The sequence below is a fragment of the Crocuta crocuta genome, unplaced genomic scaffold, assembly GCF_008692635.1.
Source record: "Crocuta crocuta isolate KB4526 unplaced genomic scaffold, BGI_CrCroc_1.0 scaffold221, whole genome shotgun sequence".
Taxonomy (NCBI): Eukaryota; Metazoa; Chordata; class Mammalia; order Carnivora; family Hyaenidae; genus Crocuta; species Crocuta crocuta.
The window spans coordinates 5,049,935-5,075,360 of NW_027528610.1; the positions used below are offsets into that span (position 1 = coordinate 5,049,935).

At 40.6% G+C, this 25,426-nt stretch overlaps 1 long non-coding RNA gene across 2 annotated transcripts in view; it reads left to right on the forward strand.

The window, feature by feature from the left end:
- LOC144223929 (uncharacterized) overlaps positions 1-25,426 on the forward strand; it is a 392,187-nt gene that overhangs the window by 212,725 nt on the left and 154,036 nt on the right. Inside the window, exon 4 of one of the 2 annotated variants that reach the window (XR_013332877.1) lies at positions 14,775-14,846. This is a non-coding gene — a long non-coding RNA (uncharacterized LOC144223929). Of the gene's footprint in view, positions 1-14,773; positions 14,847-25,426 lie in introns of those variants that run through there. The other variant, XR_013332878.1, reaches the window with a different exon arrangement.

The window sequence follows — 25,426 nt, forward strand, 5'->3', positions numbered from 1 at the left end:
GTGTGTGTGTGTGTGTGTGTGTGTGTGTGTGTGTGTGTGTGTCTGTCTGTCTGTCTTCAGTAGGCGCTGGGCTGTGGGAGTAGAGCAGACCCCGGGGTGTTTCCAGCAGGGGAATGGTGGCCTGCAGTGTAAGCACCTAACAGGGGAAACAGTCACCAGGGTGGGAGGAACGGGCTGGGGACTGGCCAGCTTGGATATGAAGGGTACCCCTGATGTGAGTCATTCTCTGTGCCCAGGAATTGGCTCATCTTGGGAGGGGCAGTTCCACCAGGATCAACAGAGTCCCTGGATATCAAAATAGAGACTACAGAAAATAAAAAAGTATCATAATGCATGGGTGTCCGGTGGCACCCACTTTAATTATTTTTTTAAATAGTTTATTGTCAAGTTGGTTTCTATATGACACCCAGTGCTCATCCCCACAAGTGCCCTCCTCCGTGCCCCTCCCTCCCCACCCCCATCAGCCCTCAGTTTGTTCTCAGCCTTCAAGAGTCTCTCATGGTTTGCTTCCCTCTCCCCCATTATTTTCCCCCTTCTTCTCCCCCACAATCCTTCATTCAGTTCCTCCTAATCCTCCTATATGTGCAAACATATGATATCTGTCCTTCTCTGCCTGACTTATTTCGCTCAGCATAACACCCTCAAGGTCCATCCATGTTGCTACACATGGCCAGATTTCATTCTTTCTCATTGCCATGTAGTATTCCATTGTATAGATAAACCACATCTTCTTGATCCATTCGTCCGTTGATGGACACTTAGGCTCTTTCCATGTTTTGGCTATTGTGGAGAGTGACCATTGGGGTACATGTGCCCCTGTGCATCAACACTCCTGTATCCCTTGGGTAAATTCCCAGCACTGTTATTGCTGGGTCATAGGGGAGTTCTACTGTTAGTTTTTTTGAGGAACCTCCACACTGTTTCCAGAGGGGCTGCACCAGTTTACATTCCCACCAACAGTGTAGGAGGGTGCCCATTTCTCCATATCCTTGCCAGCACCTAGAGTCCTCTGATTTGCCCAGTTTAGCGGTGGCACCCACTTTAGAATGGACACCATATGTCTCATGGCCAAGTAGGTGTTGTTGAGCTCCCCCAGGATTCTGTGCAAAGCCAGGAGTGGTTCTGAAATGGATGAAAAATGGCGGGCAGAAGATGGCATGCGTTGCTTCTGAAACATGATTGGGGCTTTTCAGAAGCGTCATTCAATGCTGTCATTTGCTTAGTAGCAGCTAGAGAACAGAGGATGATCTACACAGGAGCACCGTGTGACGGAGGGGGATCTGTACGGGAGCATGCGTGATGGGCAGGGATCTTCACGGGAGCATCGTGTGACAGAGAGGGATCTCCATGGGAGCACCGTGTGACAGAGGGGTATCTGCACGGGAGCGCCTAGTGACGGAGAGCATCCTAAGAGCCACTAGAGCCATTAATGCATCTCTCGGGTCTTTGCTGTCGGTGCCTCCACACAAGTCTTACATTATCAGGAGACAGAATGTGATTGGCTCAGCGCGGGTCAGCTCCCCACCCCTCTACCTACTGGGTGATGCTGATGCACCACCACACCGGTTCTGATGCCGGCACACAACCTCCATCCTCCCTGTGTGGCGAGTCTGAGCACAGAACTCAGTCCCGAGAAACAGTGGGAAGAAGGGATCAGATCCGCTTCCAGACCTGGTCTGGGACGGCATTCCCCAGAACGCTGCAGCCCTTGTCTCCTCCGCTTCGGGGACCCGAGGAGGCCAGCGTGCTGGGAGAAGACAGCTGGTGATGGGAGGTGGCCCACGAGAGCGTGAAGGGAGCACCAGACGTGTCTGTGTTGTGTTGAGTCACCCAAATGTAGGAGCCAGTTTCTTCTCGTGTCGCCATCCCTCCTGCCCTGACCACTCATACCCAGCTTGGTGCATTTGCAGGGTTTCTTCGTTTGTGTGTGTTTGTTGTATGTTTGGTTTCTCTACTGTAACTTGAGGATAGGTCTTGGGGTTACTGTTCCCAGGAGCTTACAAAGGAATTTTCTGCTTTTCACTTACTAAGGTCTCGGATGAGGGAATAAATCTAAGAAGGGTAATGATTAAATATGTGATATAACAGTAGATACATATGTATGTTTACATATATTCACATATACATCAATATCTCACAAGGTAGGAAATATGTATATATATACATATATGTACACATATTTGGAATTAAAAAGGGGATTGGAGGTGGTGGAGTATTTGTTCATATATGAACTTTTTCTTCTGAGTTTTTCAGTGATTTATTTCTAGTTTTTAAAAGCTTAGATTGAATTCAGCTAATTTTAGATGAAGTTCCTTAGATTTTTAAGGAAACTGTCGTGGCTGTAATAGATGTTTACAAAGGTAGTGAACAGCAAATTGAAAATATATTACCATGTACATTGAAACTCAGTCTGCACCCTTGACTGTGGCCCAGTTATTTAATAGGATCCCTATGAGTTATTGAGTTGTGGAGACGAGGCACCAAGTCAGTCAGGTTATTCTGGAGGTAAAACCATGGAAATGTATCATATGTGCTTTAATCTTTATAAGACATTTTCCTTTTGCATGGCATCAGTGATGAGATACTTTGTAGCAGCTGCAAAATCACCAACAATTGTGTTTTCTGGACACAGCAGCAAAAGAGGAGGTTCTGCCAGGGCAAGAAGGGCTGAGCTCTACTAAGCAGAAAGATGGACTTGGCCAGTGTTCCCTTGACCTTCACTCTGTCACCATGGCAGGCTCATCTTACGTGGGGTGACATCCCCGGCGTGGGGTAAGAAGTGTCACTCATTCCACAAGGAGAAGGGTGAGATCCGATTTATCCAGACTCCATATCTGCTTGCGGGGCTGAGCGAAGGTCCGATACACAGGGAGATACAGAGCCCAGCCTGCCATCCACTGCACTGAGCAGGCACGATCAGACCACCTCACAGGCGATCGGACAGTGTGCTGTGGCCCCTGTGAGAAAGTCAGAGAACTGTCTGAATTCACACTGCTGGAAAACTCACCCCGTGTTTCCCACATTACTAAAGAAATGCAAGTCGGAAAGAATAGTGGAGAGAGTGGAGAGAGGTACCAGACTTCGTATGACGTTACCTGTAAAATGACAATGCAATCTTGACAATAAATGTAAATAATTTCTCTATGAATAGAAAACATGCATTCTCAGAGTAAACTCAAGTGGTAAATTGTCTACCAGAGATACATTTAAAGCAATTGGATCCAAACATTTTTATTAAAAAAGGTTGCAATATATATTGTTGGGGGCGGGGGTGTTAATATTAAAAAGGATGAAGAAAAGTAAAAATAAAAGTCAAAGTAGTGAATACTAGAAAAAGTGTCCCCAAGTGTAAATACTTCATGAGTATTTCATGAACTTCATGACTAAAACCGTTAGAAATATGTATAAGGAGAGAGGGTGTTTCCTCACTCCACTACTCAGACCTTAGAGATAGGAAAACCTTATGGAAGAGCCAAGTAAAATAATTATTAGGGCTAAACATAGTCAGCTGCTTACTTAACGTGTGTATCCACAGCCAAAGTTAGGCGGACTCCACCTTCNTCTGAAGTACAGTATTTTTTAAAAAAATTTTAACATTTATTTTTGAGAGAGGGACAGAGCATGAGCAGGGGAGGGGCAGAGAGAGAGGGAGACACAGAATCTAAAGCAGGCTCCGGGCTCTGAGCTGTCAGCACAGAGCCCAACGTGGGGCTTGAACTCACGAACCGTGAGATCATGCCCTGAGCCAAAGTCAGACGTTTAACTGACTGAGCATCCCAGGTGTCCCTGAAGTGGTGTATTCTATTAAAAACACTATAGAGGCACCTGAGTGGCTCAGTTGGTTGAGTGTCTGACTCTTGATTTCTACTCAGGTGATGATCTCAGAGTTGTGGGATTAAGTAAGCCCCATGTCTGGCTGTGCACTGTGTGTGGAGCCTGCTTAAGATTTTCTTTCTCTCCCTCTGCTTCTCACCCCCACTTGTGCTCTCTCTCTCTCTCAAAAAAACTAATATAAAAAAACACTGTTGTCTTAATTTTTAATTTTATCTTAGAGCATGCTTAAGCAGGGGAGGGGCAGAGGGAGAGAGAGAGAATCCCAAGCAGGCTCCACACCCAGTGGGGAGCCTGACACGCGGCTTGATCGCATAACACTGGGATCATGACCTGAGCTGAAATCAGGAGTCACATGGTCATCTGATGAGCCATCCAGGCACTCCTAAAACAGCACTCTTTAAATAACAAGAGTTAAAGAGGACATTTAAAATATAATTCTAGATTATTTAGAAAATAATGCTAGTGGGCAGGCTATAAATCAAAACACTTTAGAGACAGTCAGTGGTTAGTTGACAAACATTTAACAATTGCTTCCCCAAATACTTATGTGCAGCATGAGTATTGTGTGCATATCTGTTTACATTAATCAGTAAGACCAATAAAACAGTGAAAATGTACATCAGAACCTCGTACATCAGTAACTGTGTAATGTCTCTGCTGAAGTGGGTAGTTATTAGTCTTCAAATTCTCGAAGATGATTTCTCAGCACTCTTTTATGGTCAGTCTGCACTATTACCATTTTCTGTAACGTTTTCTTAAGTCTGAAGAAAATCAAGAAAACATCAGTTTAAGTCCTGGTTTGCACTACTTGTTGACTTCAGTGGTGTAAATACTCCCACCATGGCCGGTCCCAAGCTGCCTCTGTGGTCAGTACACACACAACTGGGGAGGCATCTGCAGTAGGTACCACTACGTGATGTTACTATCGCAGTCGTAAGTAACCTCAAAAGCAGCGGTAATACGTAGTGGAAAAAATAAGGGAGTAAGAGAATTGTAGGTTTGCATATGTATTACTGTGATTTCAATATGACTTTGTAAGTTCATATAATTTAAGTTTTAATAATGACAGCCTTTAACAGCAGGTTTCCCAAATTCCTGAAAATTCTTCAGCATGAGTCCCTGCAGCCCATCCAGGCAGATGGTCCAGTTAAACATGTCCTTAGAAGAAAATTCAAAGTATCTAATGTTTTCATTTCAAACCCAATAAAGTACAAATCAAACCTTAATAATTTAAGTAGACGACTCTGATAATAGGAGGAAGGAAAATTAATACAGCTGAAAACAAAGAGTAGTTAGAAAATAGGAAAATGGGTAGGATTTATAAATAAATACTATATGGTTTCTCAGAACAAACTGGCAGCGTGGACAACTAAAATCTGCCAATACTATCGTTGTTCCACTTGACCCCAGTCCTCTTAAGAGAGAAGGTCCCTGGCATGGAGAATGGAATACATAAATCCAGAATAGAAAGTAAGGGAGTGTTTATCGGACATTACGGAGATACATTCAGATGACTCTTAAGGCTTATCTGCTGTCTACCTGTTCTGGAACTAAAGCCCCTTTATGTGACAAGTAATTTGGCCTAATTCTGAGAGCTTGCTGGTTGTGAAGTTTCCCTACAGTCACAGCATTCGAGTTGGCTCAGTATGGCTTCATCTGGCCCATGGTGGGGGCACCTCACTACAGAGTAAGTTCTGGATCTAGTTCCAAAGATGTGGGAAGGATTGTCTAACCAATAGCACTAGTTGATACCAGTCTAGCTTGTTCAGGACTCCTCCATGAGCTGAACAAAATATTTTAGGGAATCCAGACTCTTTGCCCAGACTCATTTCTTCATTCCCATCATTATATTTGGGAGTGTCTTCTCATTGTCATGTTCCATGACGAGATGGCCATATTGCCTTTAATGATTGTCTCTCCTTGGTTCCTGTGAGTTTCTCGGTGCAATTTAAGGTAAGCCAAGGATTAGTAGAAGGTTGCAGATGAAGACAAGATTTACATTTGCTGTCTTAGAACTGGCCTGTGGTCCTGAAACAAACTTGATAGTTACTTGTAGGGTCTAGTTTCTTAAGACACGGTGTACACTGAAGAATCTCTAGAGAAAATACTGCATCTACCAGTCTAGGTGAGGAAGAGAGAGGAGAGAAAGGGAGAGAGAGGGATTGAGGGAGAAAGAATAAAATATGATGGATAAGTAAGAATGTAAAATTGGCATGTAGAGGGAAAGCAGAATGTTTGTGAGGATGATTTTTCTTCTTGGTGGAATTTTAACAAGCAGACCGCTAGTCACGGCCTCAGTTTCAAAAGGATGTCACAGCTGCTGGTACTCTTTCCACCCACCTACGAAATGAGAGATGAAGGTTATTACAGAGGTAATCTTACCCCATAATATAAAGAAGGTGAAATTTCTGTGCTATTAAACTTTAAAGGAACAATTAATTCCCATGGTATTAAAACTGACCAAGACCATAAAAAAAGAAGGAATACTTGTATTAAATATTATAAAGATAGATTAACTATGATATTAAAAACTGACAGATCAGAAAATAGGAGAGTTATATGCATATGTAGTGTCATCTCAGTTGAATAAATATTAATGCAAACTCTTTCTTTAAGTGAATGTTTAAACTAGTCATATATTAAGAAGTAATACCCCATGATGAAATAACATCTATTTTAGGAATACTGGAATGAGTCAATATTAGGGAATCTATTAATGTAATTCATGACATTATTATGTTAAATGAAAAAAAATAACTTACTGTTTCAAGAAGTGCCAAAAATAATTTCATACAATCCAACAATTATTTCAGATTAAATTTCTAAGCAAAAAAGAAATGAGAGTAATAAAAATAAATTCATCCAAATAAGTCTTGATGCTTAAAGAGACATTCCTTTAGAGTCAATAAGAAAGAAGGGTGCTCCACAAGAATAAACTTGAAATGGATTAAAGACTTAAATGTGAGACCTGAAACCATAAAAATCCTTGAAGAGAGCACAGGCAGTAATTTTTCTGACATTAGCTGTAGCAACATTTTTCTAGATGTCTCCTGAGGCATGGGAAACAAAAGCAAAAATAAACCACTGGGACTACATCAAAATAAAAGACTTCTGCACAGTGAAGTAAAAATCAACAAAACTAAAAAGCAACGTACAGAGTGGGAGAACATATTTGCAAATGATATATCCAGTAAAGGGTTAGTATCCAAAATATATAAAGAACTTACACAACTCAACACCCAGAGAATGAATAATCCAGTTAAAAATGGGCAGAAGACATGAACAGACATTTGTCCAAAGAAGACATCCAGATAGCTAACAGATACATGAAAAGATGCTCAACATCATTCATCATCAGGGATATACAAATCAAAACCACATCAAGATATTACCTCACACCTGCCAGAATGGCTAAAATAACAACACAGGAAACAACAGATGTTGACAAGGATGCAGAGAAAAAGGAGCATTCCTGAGCTGTTGGTGGTGATGCAAACAGATGCAACAACTTTGGAAAACAGTTTGGCAGTTCCTTAAAAAGTTAAAAATAGAACTACCTTACAATCCAGTAATTGCACTGCTAGGTGTTTACCCAAAGAATACAAAAAATAGAATTCAGAGGAGTAGATGCATCCCGATGTTTATAGCAGTGCTATCTACAATAGCCAAATTATGGAAATGGCCCAAGCGTCTATGGACCGATGAATCAATAACAAAGATGTGGTATATATATAATGGAATATTAATCAGCTGTAAAAAAATATAATCTCACTATTTGTAACAACATGGATAGAGCTAGAGGGTAAGATGCTAAGTGCAGTAAGTCAAGAAAGACAAATACCATATGATTTCACCCATTTGTGCAAATTGAGAAACAAAACATGCAGTAAACCAGGACTCTTAACTCTGGAGGACAAACTGACGGTTTCTCTGAGTGGAGGAGGGTGGGTGGTGGGTTAAATAATGACGGGGATTAAGGAGTGCACTTGTCATGATGAGCACTGGGCATTGTAGGGAAGTGTGGCATCATTGTGTTGTACACCTGAAACTAATCTTACAGTGTCTGTCAACTAACTGGAATTAATATAGAAACTTAAAAAGGGAGAGAGAAGGGTGCCTGGTGTCATTTTTATTATTAACATCAGTGTGGAAGAACTGGCCAATGCAATTATTTAAAATTTTGGAAATCAAAATTAGCCCTGTATGAAGATGAGAAAGCCAAAATAGTTAATAATAATAATAATAATAAACTAATAGAAAACATAAGCATGTTAAATATGGTAGCCTTTTAGAAATTAGGCATAGACATATAAGTAGCACTCCTATAATTAAGCCATATTGAGTTTACAAAAGAAATACCAATTTAATTTATAATTGCAGAAACTATTTGTTATAAACACTCAAGAACATCTTTCCCATACCTTTTCTTGAGGACATTACCAGGGAACAGTCTTCAGACAACAGAAGTTACTAGAGACATCACCATAAGAATAGTTTTGGCCATTAATTATAAGTACCTTATAAAATATAGGTTAAAGCAAAGAGAATGAGTGCAGTTGCCATATATTCCGATGCTATGGATGTAGTATAATGATTGAAAATGAGAGATAATGGCAGTAGCATATGCCAAAAGTTGAAGTGTTTTTAGCAGTAATCGGTCAGTGCCATCATATGGATACTATTGTTTTTGTGCTGTGGGATAGTGTGCCTGAATAATGGTGAGATACTTTAATTCTATCATCCTGTGTTCTTGAGAATGAATATTCTCAGTGTGGAGCAAAGACATGATCTACAAGAGATTAAGACGCTTGTACTCCTAACTTTGCTTTGAAAATATTAGTATAAACTCTCAAGTTGCGTATATACTTTTCAGCTATGTTGAAAATTCTTAGAAACAATGACCAAAGTGACAGTGGCATTACTTGGACCCAGATTTTGGTTTTGATCTATAGCATTACCTATTTTCAGAAGTTTAGGTTTCTTGGAGAAATGACTGATTCTTGTTCAGGGGTGAGGGGTGCAGAAGATGAGACTAGAACATTAGGACAAATCAGAGCAAAAAAAGATACCAAAATCTAGTAGGGTTACATCAAAAGGACTCAGTGGTCAACTTGATGGAATCTGTACCAGCCAAGGCTGAGTCAGTTTGAGCTCCACCTAAGATAAGATTTGTAATGGATTGAGACCCATCAAATATATTTATATCCATGAATTTATAAAGACATTCAAAAATCAAGTCAGTTGGTCACATTGTGAAGATGAGATGTAGCCAGTTTATTACCTTGAAATTCTAACATGTATATGAGTTTTTTAATGTTTGTTTATCTCTCACACAGAGAGAGAGAGAGAGAGTGAGAGAGAGAAAGTGGGAAAGGGGCAGAGAGAGGGGGAGACACAAAATCCAAAGCAGGCTCCAGGCCTGCGAGCCATCAGCACAGAGCCTGATGCAGGGCTTGAACTCACAAACTGCAAGATCATGACCTGAGCTGAAGTCGAACACTTAACCGACTGAGCCACCCAGGCGCCCCAGTCTTGCTTTTTCTATGTAAGCAACAGTGTTAACAGAATTATACAGTTAGGACAATTAAATGAAGAAATAAGTAAAACAATAAATTAGAACATCCCACCGTTTTGTAGCCCTCAGTGAATTAATGGCTATAGGCATTGAACACTCCATTCCTAAAACATAGAAAAGGACAAAAGCCAGAAGATATGTACCTCCTGATGAAAAATAGTTCAATTCCAACTGTGGTCTTCCAAACAAATGAAAGCTGATTTGCGTCAGGCCCCTGCATTCAGCTGATGATTGTCAGGAAATGCAGGGGGCACAGCAACCTGTTTAAGCACAACATAAACATGCAATAAGTAATGATCAGACTACAGAAGACGCTGCAATTCAAGCAAGCCAGATTTTGCAACAGATAAACTGTATTGGAGAAGATGCATGGAATAAGCAAGATGGAAATTTGAAAACACACCAACCAGACCCTGGCCAGCCTTCTCCCGTATACAAGCTGCATTCCAACAAAGGAGAGGACTTAGGACCAGCATGTGATGTACCCTGACATCTCCAAGTGTCTACATGCTTAGCCTGGTGCCTTTCCGTGTAGCTCCTCAGTCGTTTCTCCTTTGAATCTCCAGAAGGAGAGAGATTAGTAAATGTGAGCCTGTTAAATGCCCAATAGTTCCCCTCAATTTGTAAGAGTGGCATTAGGATGGACAAAGAATTTGGCCCAGGTTGGACTGGAGGAATTTTTCCAAGGAACAAACGCCTTTCTGAGGATCCATGTGCCATCAAAGACAGAAGAAGACTAGTGGTGTGCACAGTATGATGAGAAAGTGGAACCGCAACACAGCTGTATTTTTCATCCTTCACAGGAGCATGAGCACCTGGGTGACTCAGTCGGCTAAGCGTCTGATTTCAGCTCAGGTCATGATCTTATGGTTCCTGAGTTCTAGCCCCACGTCAGGGAGAGCCTGGAGCCTGCTTTGAGTTCTCTGTCTCCTTCTCTCTGCCCCTCCCCCACTTGCAACCTGTCTCTCTCAAAAATAGATTTAAGAAATTTAAAAAACATATCAGAAATATAGAAGAAAGGAAGATTAAAGAGAAACCTATTAAAGATAGGTGGGCAGATAGCAGATCAATTGAGATCGAAGTGATCTGTGTAGGTGTGGCATACTCATTCTTTTTAAAAATTTCTGGGGACACCAGTGTGGCTCAGTCTGTTAAGCATCTGACTTTGGCTCAGGTCATGATTTCACATGAGTTTGGGCCCCAACATCGGGCTCTGTGCTGACAGCTCAGAGCCTGGAGCTGCTTTAGATTCTGTGTCCCCCTCTCTCTCTGCCCCTCCCTGATTCACACAAATACACACACTCTCTCTCTAAAATAAATAAACATTAAAAAAATATTTTTTTTTTAAATTTCTGTGTCCCCACTGTGTCACACCTAACAGGTGCTGAACAACTGTTGTTGGTTGAGTGAATAAACTCTGTTTGCAAAATTGTTTAGAACCTTTTGTGGATTTTGTAAAGAAGAAACATGAAACCTACATTATAGAATCATTCAATATCAAATACATGTAATAAGTGTACTAAATATATCTCATTCATCCAACTTTTATATTTAATTATTGAAATCAGTTAGTTTTAAACATCCCTTTTAGTTGTTTTTGGAAGAAAATTCTGGAATGTGGGAACCATGAATTTTCTTAACATCTTCTGCAGCCAAAGTGCTGACTGCTGATCTGTTCTCCTCTTCCTGTGCCCTGGCCAGCTATAATTTATTGCATAAGAAATAACAAAGTTATTCCTTGTAATGTTGAAATATTTAAGTAATAAATTACAAGAAATAACAAAAAGGATGCACTTAAAACATCATCTTGTTGCCTCTGACTCCTTTGCATTTGCAAAATTTAAAAATCCAACATTTTCCACCTAAGCAGTATCATCATTAAAAAATAACTGGGGTGCCGGGTGGCTCAGTCGTTAAGTGTCCCACTACAGCCCAGGTCATGGTCTTACAGTCTGTAGGTTCGAGCCACGCATTGAGCTCTGTGCTGACAGCTGAGAGCCTGGAACCTCCTTCGCATTCTGTGTCTCCCTCTCTCTCTGTCCCTCCCCTGCTTGTACTCCATCTCTATTCCTCAAAAATAAACATTAAAAAAATTTTTTAATGACCAAAAATAGGGGCGACTGGCTGTCTCAGTTGGTAGAACATGTGACTCTTAATCTCAGGGTCATGAATTCAAGCTCCACGTTGGGCTTGGAACTTTCTTTAGAAAGGTGGAAAATTATTAGGCCCATAAATAAATATGCTTGTATAGATATATGCTAATTATCCAGATTGTCGTTCTGTCTCAGTAAAATTTCATCAGCATACTGAGTCATTCACTAAGGTCTCACTTCTGTATTTATTGGATCCTCAGACAGAAAACACTTTTATTCCCCAAGGAGGATTCAAAATATAAATCAAGTGGGGAGCCTGGGTGGCTCAGTTGGTTAAGTGTCCGACTTCGGCTCAGGTCATGATCTCGCGGTTCATGGGTTTGAGCCCCACGTCGGGCTCTGTGCTGACAGCTGAGAGCCTGGAGCCTGTTTCAGATTCTGTGTCTCCCTGTCTCTCTGACCCTCCCCTGCTCATGCTCTCTCTCTCTGTCTCTGTCTCTCTCTCTCTCAGAAATAAATTTTAAAAAAACATAAAAAATATATAAATCAAGCAAAAACACTGATCCTTTGACTCCCAGGACCTCAGGGAAAAAGTTGGGATATTTTCTAAATTAAATTTGTGGTACTGTTTGAGGTTTCCCATTATATCCCTGTTACATGGCACCCAGCTGTGTTTGAACAGTTTTAGGAATGAGGACCTTCAGAGTCCTACAGAACTGTCATTCTCAGGCTAAAAAATAAAGCTCTCTGCAAAGAAATGAGTAACTGGCATTTGGAAAAGAATATCTTCCCTTACAGTTTTCAGGCATAAGTACATCAGGAAATAAATTATGTGAACTTCATTTGACTTTTTTTTCAAATTTAACTATTTGATGTTCCTGATGACTACAATAAGAGCATCAGTATTAACCCAACACCAGTAGTGGGATTTTTCTGATACTTGGAAAAGTTGAAGAGACCACTCGAGCAGTGACATGATCGATAACTTAGTAAATTCTCTGTAGACCAGTCAGCTGAAAACCACCCTCAAAAACAGACTCTAAACATGGAAAGAGAAGTCAGTGTTCTATCAAAGATAAAAAGTCACCATGTCCACAATGAATGTGGACTTCAGACTATTGCATAAAGATACTCAATTCAAGACTTTTAGGGATAAAGAAGGGATTTGAAAGTCTTAAAACATAAATACCATAAGCATGTTGTCATTTAAAACCTGAAAAGAGGTTAAATCTATACAGGTGTCTTTCATTCAAAACAAAACAAAGTAAGTTTATACATCTCTGTCCCCACCTATTATGTATATACTCATATATTTTCTGAGCTCAGAGGCAGGCATATACCATGTACCCAGGGGAATATTTACTGAAAGAGTGAAAACGGGAATTTTCCTAATGGCACCCTGAATATGAATAAAATGAAAATAATATAATAGATAATTGAACTGAATTAAAGAGGGTGACCCATATTGATCACTTTACATTTTTGGAAGTGATGGTCTTCTTTGGAATATTCTACATACAGTGTAATTAGTGTTCCTAAGAAGGCAAATTGAGGGGAAAAAATTGGAATTAAGGGTATCTGCTGTCACAGACTTATTTTTTGCAGTTGTATACTATGAAGCTATACCTATTTGGTTTTCAAATATAATTGGAGGCATTTGAAAATCATACTGTGCTCTTCAAACTGTTTATGTGAAACTTATATAAGTTATCCTGTTATAAATTCATCTCTTGGTCTCTTGCTTATTTCCCGTTATTTTAGTGTTCAGACAAGATGAAATTCAATCACATAAAAAGAAATTTACAACTGGGCCAGTGTACAAACCCCAAATTCTGAAATTACTTTTCTTCTTGGCTTCTGTGGAAAAATATGTCAAGCTCATTCTTTCATGTATGTCCAGAAGTATGATCATGATGTTGGGGTTGTTTTTGACCTTTCTGGACTCTGTAGAATCTCCTCGTATTAGCTGCGAGGTGTGGAGGCCATGTAGACTGCACTTTGTACCCTAACTAGCCAGGTAAGAAACAGGACTTAGCCCTCGTCCAAGACAGCAAAGAGCATAGTTAATTCAGTGGGATGCATGGCCACTAAAGCGATAACTCGTAGAAGCTGTGATTTTAGCTTCCTACACAGTCTGCACAGACATAGAGTCGATCAGATGTCTTTGAAGCATCTTATAGGTTGTGATAGTGGCGGATGGGAAGAATATAAAACTGTATTCAGAAGGGAATGAAGCTGCATAGAGATCAGTGTGTCGCGTGCTCTGAGTGGTTGGAGCAGTGTGGTATTGATTTGCATACTTGAACTTAGTATTTCACCTGGGACACAGCAGCCTAGGCTCTTCACTAGCCCTCTTGTAAAGCAGCTGAATGTGCAACTACTGGCCAAAATCGGGGGCTCAGGATGGCACAGAGGGCTTGAAAAGCTTGGTTCTGGATGACTGCACCCTCATCCTGCATTTCACGCCTCCCTTTTGGGGGTGTCATTTTGCTTGTGTTGTTAAGTCAGGGAATGTATATACCGGGAAGTAGAATTTTCCGCTTGAACTTTTATTTCCAGCCCCAAGCTGGAAATGTCCAAATATGAATCAACAGAAAAATAATCTTATATTCATGGATATATGCCATGGATAATTACAGCAAACACCTTAAAGGGATGCATCTTCTCAGTCTGATAATAAGCATGGAAAAAGGTAAAAACCTGCTTTGTGTGTCAATTAAACAGCAGGAGTCTTCTGACTAAATAGATTCAGAGATGGGCTTATGTAGACAAGGTGAGAGCTGTGACCTTCAGTTGAGGGTGAGGTATTAGGCGTGGAGTATTGTAGTGTGTGGGAGAGACGGGCAAGCAAGGTGCGGTCGTCTCTCCAGTGCTGTGATCATTCTGAATCTTTCAGCCAGTGGCACCAGCACATGGCTCTTACCACGTAGACTGGTCCACCGGCATGAACCACGGCGAGCCCCACCTCTTCTGTGTGCGCTCAGGAGCCCAGTGGCATCATACACAGTGCTCTCAGAAGGAGGCTGTGACATGAATACATCAGTATTTGATGTATTGTAGTCCCGATCATCACCTGTTTACCCTAATGTGTATATCAGACTTGCCAAGCTTGCTGGTACCTCTTAGAAATCTGTACAGGGACATGTCATGTATCCACAGCTGTTTCCAAGTTCAATGTTTTGGATTTTCTCAACTAACCTTTCCAAACTGTTCTCTTACTATTATGCATAGTGCCAGGCCAATGACATTGCTTCTTAAACATTTTTTCCTAGGATTTATACATTTGTGGAATATTACCACTGAAGGCAAGAGAAGAGATGATCTCCAAACACACCCTTTTTCAGGTAAGGAAACTAATATTCAGAGAGGTCACAGCAGCAATCTGGAAACACAGGGCTGTTTATGGCAGAAGGCATTGTTAAGTGGCCAGAGGTGTATTAATGCCCTTATGTTCATTCTTCCATTATAAAACTGCAGGGTTTTATACGGGTCTGTTTTGTTAATCACATCTAAATTAGATTCTTTAAAGATTTTCATTAAGTTCAAATTACACCCAACTCACACTAATATTTTTAGTGTCAACAGCTATAGAATATTTAAAAACATTAGTGTCATTTAGTGTCAACAGCTATAGACTATTTAAAAACATTAGAATTCTAACCTGCTTAAAACACATTTTAAATGTTTTTTAAATGTCTTAGAACTGTATTTTATATGTTAGAAATTGTAGTCTTCATAAAGTGTTTTGGTCTGCTTTTTAACACTTTTTTAAAAAAGTTTATGTATTTATTTGTTTTTGAGAGAGTGAGCGAGTAGGCAAAGGAGGGGCAGAGAGAGAGGGAGACACAGGATCTGAAACAGGCTCCAGGCTCTAAGCTGTCAGAACAGAGCCCAACTCAGGGCTTGAACTCACGAACGGTGAGATCGTGACCTGAGCCGAAATGAAGAGTCAGACCCTTAACCAGCTGAGCTGCGTCCCCTTATTTAACACTTTATCAGCATCGTTTTCCATAACAACACATGTGCTTCAGAATTATACATTGTAAGTTAATAGTTGTCTTTTGATAGAAATATGAAACCCTCATCTCCTAATCTCTTGTGTGGGCACTTGGCGGGTTTTACTGCTATGAATGTTTCCTGACACGTAACTTGTGATTTGTTAAAAACAGTTTCCTGGGGCGCATGGATGGCTTAGTCGGTTAAGCGTCCGACTTTCGCTCAGGTCATGATCTCGTGGTTCGTGGGTTTGAGCCCCACGTCGGGCTCTGTGCTGACTGCCAGCTCAGAGCCTGGAGCCTGTTTCAGTCTGTGACTCCCCCTCTCTCTGACCCTCCCCTGCTCACGCTGTCTCTCTCTCTCTCTCCTAGAAATAAATAAAAATATTAAAAAAAAAAAAAAAAACAAAAACAGTTTCCTTTTGGAAAAGGTTTGGGAGGGAGGTAATTGGGATTAATATTTCGAGAGGGAATAAAACATTGTGGTAGAGACATAAGAGCAGGTAGGTGAGGAGGGGCCTCTGGGTGAGTCCTGCCTGGTCTCTGAATAGCCACAGCTCTTCAGCAAGCTACTGAGCCTTTGACTTCACTCTTCTTGTTAGGAAATGAATGTAGGCACATGTTTCTAACAGGAATGTTTTTAGGACAGTTTACAAATAAAGTATTCTGTCCAGCAGCAAAATACAGCAAGCGCTCAATAAATGGTGTTTAATATTTTCTTTATGGGTCTTAAAATACTATTTTCCAAAGCATTGTATTTTACTTTCCTAACATCTACCTGGGATGCATCTCTTCCTAACATATTTGCTTTATGTATTGGGCCTGCATTTATACCTTAACTTTGCCCTGATTTTGATTTCTCTAATTTTCTCTGGTTTTGTTCTTAGATGGATCAAGTAGTTATTATGTTACATTAAAAAAAAAGTAATGGATAAAGATACTATCTATCCTATTAAGTGATTAAAACACCAGATAATACTGTAACGAATATGTATCAGACTTAAATGACCATGAGAATCTCTAGCTGGCACACCATTTCTCTAAAGATGGGAACATATAATATTGGATCCTAGGGGCGCCTGGGTGGCTTAGTCGGTTAAGCGTCCGACTTTTGCTTAGGTCATGATCTCGCGGTTCGTGGGTTCGTGCCCCGCGTCGGGCTCTGTGCTGACTGCCAGCTCAGAGCCTGGAGCCTGTTTCAGTCTGTGACTCCCTCTCTCTCTGCCCCTCCCCTGCTCACGCTGTCTCTCTCTCTCTCTCTCTCCTAGAAATAAATAAAACATTAAAAAAAAAATTTAAAAAAAAATATTGGATCCCAGACATTCAAAATGCAGGGGGGGAAAGGGCATTTATAGCACAGAGTTTCTGAAGAAATATTTGGGGATTCTCCCCTTGCACTGGGAAAAGAACCAGAGATACCGTGGTTTTGGTGGGCATCGCACGGCATCTGTTCTGACACCGAGGTCAGCCATGTGTAATGACCGCATCAGAATTGTGGCACAGTTTTATGAGCCACTTTCAGGAGTTCCGGGAGCACGGATGGTATTGACGTGGTGCATGTGACTCTATGATGTGTCAACTCAGAGCCACCATTCCCGGTGGCTTTCCTTAAAGATTTTATATTTTTAGGGAAGTTTTAGTCTCATAGCAACATTGGGAGGGAGGTATAGGGGTTTCTCATATACCCCCTGCCCTCTCACCATACACAGTCTCCCCATTACCAGCATCGCTTACCAGAATGGTATGTTTTTTACGAAATATTGACTCATCAGACTCACCCAACATTCACAGGTGACCACAGGGTCCCCTCTTGGTGTTATACATCCAGTGCTTTTGGACAAACATACAGTGACACGTAGAGCCCATTATGATGTCAAACAGAGCAGTTTTTACTGCCTTAGGAATACTCTGTGCTTCCCTATTCATCCCCCAACCCCCTAACCTGATGCTTTTGAGGAAAAAAATATATGTAATTTTTTTCATTGAAAGTCACACATGATAATGAAGTTCAGAAAGAGAGAAGAATCAGAAAATTATTCACGCCCTTGACACTTTCAGAGTCTCCCATCCTTTATAAATGCACAGGCTTGAACACACAGGCTCGTATTTTCACCTTATGTGGTCACAACTATGCCTGTGTCTTAGAGCAGCCTAAGATTGGCTTTCCCGTTAACCGCTAGTGAGTCAATAATGTCTTATGTGCAAGAAATATAACGGCAAGCATTGCAGTTAGTTTTCCTTGTTGTTAGTCTTGGTTTATTTTCTTATGGGAATATGAGGAAAAATGTATTTATATGTTAGAGATGCATACATAGTGCAGTATAACAAATAGTTACTGATTTTACTTTAAAAATATATAAGTGTAATTTGTAATCCTTTTCATGGTCCATTGAGACTGTTCTGTATTTTAACATATCTAATGCAGTGTGCCCTTTTCACACAGTCATTGTGTTTCGAATAACACAGAGACTTGAGCACTTTGTACAATCACAAAGAGTCACTCACGTCCGCCATCAAATGAATAATTACATATCCTCCTTCTACTTCACTGTATAAAAATACACAAATGTTTATAGCTTTAACTTGCAAGTAAGAAAACAAGACTTTTCTGCCTCAAGATGCTAATGAAAACTGATTTTTGTGTTTTGGCAATGCCTTTTGGGTGGGTGCATATTACTGTCATCTTTCTAAAGAATTAAATACAAATTGGAAACTAAATGAAGAAAAATAAAATGCCACAGAAATTGCAAAGGAAGATTTATAACTTGAATATTATGAACAGTGTTTGCTCAACCTTGTGATCTCTGCAACCATGAATCTTAGATATATAAGATTAAGAGAATTGACATTGGCTGGTGCATTTCAGACTCTAGGAATCCTCAGATAAGATGATGTGAACATGAGACATTAACATTAAATCTGTCACCAACTTAAAAATGTTTGAGGAGGTTGTACAAGATAATATTTTACTAATACTTTGCAGTGGGAAGGAGGGAGGAGGAAATAGAAAAATAAGCAAGAAAGACTCCCTTCATCTTTTCAAGTAATATGGCATGCTTGCTGTAATTGTATTATAATTCATGTGCATGGATGAGACTTGGAACGAAGAGCTAATCAGATGTTTGAAAATTCAGATAATCTGAAACTTTGCCAATAAGGAGAGAGAGGCAAACTCACCCAATTAAATAAGCAGCCCACACTGGAGTCAGCAGTATTAAAGCTGATTTTATCATAGAGAACAGTGTTCTAAACTCCAGGAGATAATTAAGTTCTTTGGAGGAGATACAGACTAAAGTTAGAGAAAAAGTAGGTTGAACCATATTTTCACAATGTCTTATATTTGGAAATCAACTTTACTGATCTGTGGCACTTATTCAGCTGTATTGATTGAAGAGAATGGCCAATCGATTTGGAAAATGAGTTCGAAAGGGATTCAGTTTCATGAGTTTTTCACTGAATGAAATATTTTTAGACCATTATAATACAGTTCGGTTTTAACAACACTAATCTGTGTGCCTCATTTCAACTTGACTGCATTCTTAGAGAGATGCAATCTTGCAATTTGTAAATAGGCCCCATATGCCTATTGTATGATTATGAGTCTGTTTCGAAGATAGATTTTAGAAATGGATTTAGTCATTTATATGACATTTATGAAACACGTGGCACGTTGAAGGCAAGACATTAAACATTAGGGCCAGCCTTCAGCTGAAGGAAGACGGCATAGGTCAGTACTACTGTTACATGTACGATGGCCCTTGGCCAGCAGATAGACCTGTTTGTTGGACAATATGTCATGTGTGTCCTGTGTCTGTAGCTTTTGTTGCTTCAAGTCATTGTTTTCTCTAGCCTGTTTCACATTAAGGTCACAAGAGACTTATTTATAAAAAGGCTAGTGTGTGGGCTCTGACTCTGACAGCCAGGGGTAAGAAGGTTGTGGGAAATGCCTCTCTGTTTCTTTAAAGCTCAGGTTTTAAAGTTGATTTGGATGTGCATCCAGAGCCCAAACTCCTGTCTTCAGTCATGAAGAGGATGGTGTTCCACCCTGTACTTTTCTCTCTTCTCTCCTCTTCAGTTAGCAAGACCTGTTTGAGCTGTAAGGTAGAAATGTGCAGTGACTTTCCAGTACATTTTAGAAATCCCTTTGCACAGTTCAGTGTGAGAACACTCATGGTGCATTGGAAATGAGCATTTTCCCCGAGAGACGACCCTCATTATAGTCCAGAGAAAATGTGGCAGGCACCCCCACTTTAAATTAATAAAAGGTGGCTGCGGTCCCGCAGAAGGCTCTGTATTGGCTTGCGACTCAGGATGTCAACTGGTTGATTTTTGTTTCTTATAAAGTGGCCAGTATGTGGTTTGGAGCTGTGATGAAGGGAAATTTTGATAATATTAAGAAAGCATCCTGGTGCTTTGTAACAATCCAGGAATGTATAAATACTCACAAGCCTGAGACAGTTTCATATGCCTGAAAACAAATACTGAGGAGCATCTTGTCTCTTTTGCCTTCCCATGAATGTAGCCAGTGAGGAAGGCAGTGGATTAACGTCCAAAAGCAGAGTTGAGAAACGAAGCCATGAACTGAACACTTATGGTGTATCTGGAGATGACAGAGCTGTGAGACCCCGAGCACAGCAGCCCTGAGTTTAGCTGATACTAGTCCCCAGTTGGGGAGACACCCTCTACGGGCAGCCCCATAAATATTTATTCAGCCACTGTTAATCCGTGAATGTGTTTGCAGATGTGAGAAAGGAAAACCAAACCAAAACATTTCATTTCACCCAAAGTAGGTGTTTTTTCTACATGTTGTGGGCCCCTGAAAGTAGTGTGAGCACCCCACGCAGCGTGCCCGCCCTTAGCTGGCTGTCTGCACTGCTGTGGCCACGTGGACCCTGCCATGCCTCAGAAGTGACTGACCCCTATCTCTCGGGCTCCCACGCAGTGAGCACAGCATCCCTCAGAAGTGAGCTTGGGCTTCAGGTCCCTCCAGGGGTGCTTTCCCGTCGTCTTCAGTGAGCATTTGACCGTAGTTCCCTTCCTACTTGAGACTTAAGTCATCCAGACATACACTTCGTAGCTCGCAGGGAGCTCTCTTCTGCAGTGTCTCATGCTCTTTTTGTCTTGTATGAAGAAGCGATTCTCGCTTAAACATACACAGTTACTTAGCACCTTAGTCATGTTATGACTTTTATGCGGTCCATTCCATTTTCCTTCTGGTTGTTGTTGTTATTTTCCTTAAAGGTTCATGAATTTTCAGTCCTAATTTGGACTATTTGCTTCCAGGGTGGCTTCTCAGATGTTTCCTCCCCTCCCCTCCCCTCCCCTCCNTTTTCAAACCCAGACATTCTCTTCTCTATCTGTAATACTTGTTTTCCTGAATTACATCTTCAAGTTATGTCACCAAGGAGACTGTATAGGACATAAATTTTATGAAGCCTGAATATGTTTACGCTTTGCTTTTTCAGACTTGATTAATAGTTTGACTCAATTCATATCATTTTTCCCAAGGACTCTAAAATGCTGTTCTTAATACAACCACATTCACATGTGAAATGTCTAAAGCCAATCTTAATCTCATTCATTTGTAGATCATCTCTCCTGATTATATACTCTACTGTCTACAAGGTTTATTTCATTCTTGAAGTGCTGAAATTTCACAAGGATGTGAGTTTTCACACATTCATACTACCTTTGACCCAAAACCAAGAGTTTCTGATTTTATAATTTTAAAAATAATTTATTCCCTTTCATTTTTTTTCTTTGTATAAGCTTGTCTGGTATGATCTAAGCTCTTGATTGAACTAAATCCCTTATACCTCAGATTGTACCTGTTTATTGTTTAGCTCTATTTTCTGTGAGTTTCCTTACTTTGTCTTCCATCTTACCAATGAATTATTTCCATTCTTTTATTTTTAATTTTCAAGTATTCTTTTTGGATTTCTCATTATTGAATGCCTTTTCATATAAATTCGATTTTTGTTAATGGATGGAAAAAGATTTGAAAACTCTTGAGGACTAGGTCAGTGTGTGTGTGTGTGTGTGTGTGTGTGTGTGTGTGTATGTGTCACAGAGAGAGACAGGCAGACATTCTCTTCCCTAAAAGTGTGCACAAGTAGGGGAGGGGGGCAGAGAGAGAGAATCCCAAGCACACACCACACAGCACAGAGTCTGACATGGGGCTTCATCGCACAACCATGGGATCATGACCTGAGCCGAAATCGGGAGTTGGACCCTTAACCGACTGCGCCAGCCATGTGCCCCAGCTTTCTGCTTTTTACCTTACCTTCTGCCTAATGACTGCCTCACTTCTCTTTGAATAGTGCCTTGGGGTTTTCAGAAGATAGGGTTGATCATATAGCGTAAATGATGGGAGTGTCTTCCCCTGTGGTTTCATGATGTTCCTTTTTTCCATCACTTTTCCCCATTGACTGTGAAAGCCATCCAGGTATTCAGTCCAGATGAGCTGTTTGCAGACTAAAAGGTCTTGTTGGACTGAGCTTTTGAGGGTTGGATTTAATATCAGAAAGTTCCTGAGTGATGGAATAAGGATATTGTTTCCTTTGGGGTCCCAGAACTGGGCCTGCTTATTCATTTCCTCCAGGCACTCTTTCAGCTTAGAAAGAGAGGAGCCCTTTGGTGTTTGTTTTCTGCGGGGCTGAGGAGGGCAGGTTGAGAAATGCCTAGGAAATCTCCCCTGTAGCCAGCCTTCATTACCCCGCTCCTTCTCACACCCACGAACCTCTGCTCCCTGTTCTCGGAGTCTGATTTTCACTACACAGTCAAACCCACGTCCTACAAACAGGGCTGCATGGCTCCGTTTCTTACATACATAGTCCTTCCAGAAGGCTGGTGGGATCTGCTGTTCAGAGCTGACCACCTTCTACTTTTCCTTCCAATTAGGAGTTCCTTCTTTGCTGCTGCTGTTGCTCTTCTTAAATGGGCATCCTGGGAGCACCTGGGTGGCTCATTCAGTTAAAAGTGTGACTTCGGCTCAGGTCATGATCTCGCAGTTCATGGGTTCAAGCCCCAGGTCGGGCTCTGTGCTGACAGCCCAGAGCCTGGAGCCTGCTCCAGGTTCTGTGTCTCCCTCTCACTCTCTGCCCCTCCCCCACTCACACTCTGTCTCTCTCTGTCTTTCAAATATAAATAAACATTAACAAGAAAAATTTTAATGGGCATCCTAGAGGTATGATTTCAGTTTGATGATTCAGACCTGACACACACACAACACAATTTGCACAGTGACCTCACATTTCCTGAACTTGTTTTCTTCTCCTATAAGATGAAGAGATTGGATAAATCCTCTGTAACCTTCCTTCCACACTAATGTTCTTCATCCCACTGCTCTAACATCCTATAAGCAAACATTTAAAACACTAACAGAATTCTGCCCTTTTTGAAATTTGATTCATAACCAAAAACATAGAAATTATTAATGGTAGCCTATTCCTATGAAATGCTTCCATTTTACATGACATTTCACTAAGCACTTATAACTTGACCTTATTTTATTGGTAATAAGTTTCACAAATAAAAGTATAGCCTTCTGAAAGCACAGAATATGAAAATACTTGTATAGATGTTAAGGAAAACATTTTGATTTTCTACATATGAAAGGACATCTCAAACACCTACTTGTTCAGCAGTTTTATTTTAAAGGCCAATTGTTTTGTTTTACCTTCTTTCTGGAATAATGGAAACGGGAGTTTCGATTCTGTGTAATGAACTAAAGGCTGCAGAATTATGTATTATCTCTTTTCAAATAAAAGCAAAGAAAGTGCCTTCCCTGTAAGGATTCTTAAATTTTGGAGATTGCAGTGTCCAGCATTTGTCAGATTTATTTTACATCTGACCCCTACTGTTTGCCTAAATTAGATTGGAAATTAAAGAGCAAAGGATGCCTGGAGCAAAAGAACACATTGTTTTGGAAGTTTGAACAAAACAGTGGAGGAAACATCAGCTGGGCCTTGTGACGTACAACTCATTAAGTCAGCCTGGCAGTTGCTAGTAGAGATAGGCCTAATATGTGAAAGAACTATAAAGACTTAATTTGTGAAATGCGTGCAACATAAAAGTAAGGTATTTTATATTTCATTGAATCTCACTACTAGGAAGTAGCCCCTTGTAGCTGTTGGTGTTTTTATACCACTTCAGTCTAATCTTCCTTTATTGTTTCCTTTCTTTGAAAAGTCAACAAACAACAGCCACAGCAACGAAAACTCAGATCATTTGGTGCATAATGTCCTGTAATGTGGCGTTTTTTAAACATAGATGCGTATTGTGGCTGTATTTTGAGGAGACTGGCACATCCTTAGATACTCCTCACTGCGTGCACGGCTTCATTATTTTGGAGCATCTGCATGTAAACATTGAAGCAGGTGCTCAAAGGAATACCAGGATGAATATAATATAGATTTTGCCTTTTACAGTCTTATAAGGGCTACAAGACAGGCCTGATCATGGGGCATAGACTTCCAAGGGCCACATTCTTGTGCCATAGAAACTAAAAGTGGAAAAGACATACCACGTAAGAGGTGTTCATGTGGTTCGTCACATCTGAACTCAGTGTAAAGAATGGGCAGTATCTTGGCATGTATTTCAGCTATCCAGCTGTGCAGAGCCACAAGTTACAACATGCTAGAAGAAGAGCAGATGCATCAGTCTGATGGGAGCAAATGGTGTGTGATGTGAAGAGAAGGGAAATAATGCCAGAAAGGTAGACTGCTGGTAGGTTTGGAGACTTTGAGTTCCATCAGGGGGATTTTACAGTTCATAAAGTGCATAATCGTGATTCATGTGTAGCTTTTGGTTAGCCCTGTTGCATGGTCACAGCTGTGTTTCTGGAAGGGAATCCCAGTGGTGGAAGATACGAGGCCTGGCACCTTACAGCTCCACCTGCCACAGACACTACCACAGGAGGGCACATCTGTATCCCTCTGTCCTTCACACCAGCTGTGCGATTGATTGCCTTCTACATTTTCACTTACGAGACAAAGGGAGAGGAAATACACCGGTGAGAGATGAAGAGCTGCAATAGGCAAGAGTGTTACCCTAAAATAGTGCTCTCTCTGAAAAGTGTGGGCTAAGCACATATGCTGTGAGTTGGCGCAGAATCAGCTAGTCAGGGGCTGGGAAGATACTCAGAAATGAAGGAATCTGTCACCACTCAACTCATGCCAACAAAAACGTCAGACCACATCAGCGTGAGGGTACAGTTTTGGGTTTCAGTAATGTGATAAAAATAGAGAATTATAAATGGAGAAGATTTCAAAACCGGCCAGATCTACAACCTGAGAATTACAGTGCTTATTTTATGACTGCAAGATGAAAAAGACAGTCATTTGAAATTTATAACAGTTGCAAGTGTGAGATTCTAACTTTCTGTGTGTATGTGACTATTATGGAGGCTTCTTTCTCCTAGAGATGGATGGAAATCCGTAGACTGTTCGTTTCCATCTGTCTATCTGTGGTGCAGAACCATTGCATTTCATTCAACCTTCATTTTGTCTTCTAATCTCTTGCTGTTCTCATTAAGAGAAATAGCTGAAGTGAAATTCTGTGATAGGGAATCAACTTGGCTCCATATTTAGGAAAGCAAAAGGAATACAGAGTCAAAAATGGAATTGATATTGAATGGAAATAGAATTTCTAATGGGACTTGTTCTTTGAGAGGTTTTTTTTTTTTAACTTAAATACCATAATACCACATTTCAGTGGTGAGTCATGGTCTTGGAGTCAATGGTGTAAAGACCAGTGTCTGACCAGACAGTCCATAGGACCCCCTAAGAGATAAATCAGAAAGCTCATATTCATTATTTATAATTTACTTTTGTTCTCGACCTTGACCCGCCCCCCTCCACATATTCTGCTGTCTCTTTTTTTTTTTTTTTTTAAACTATCCTTGAGGCACCTGGGTGCCTCAGTTGGTT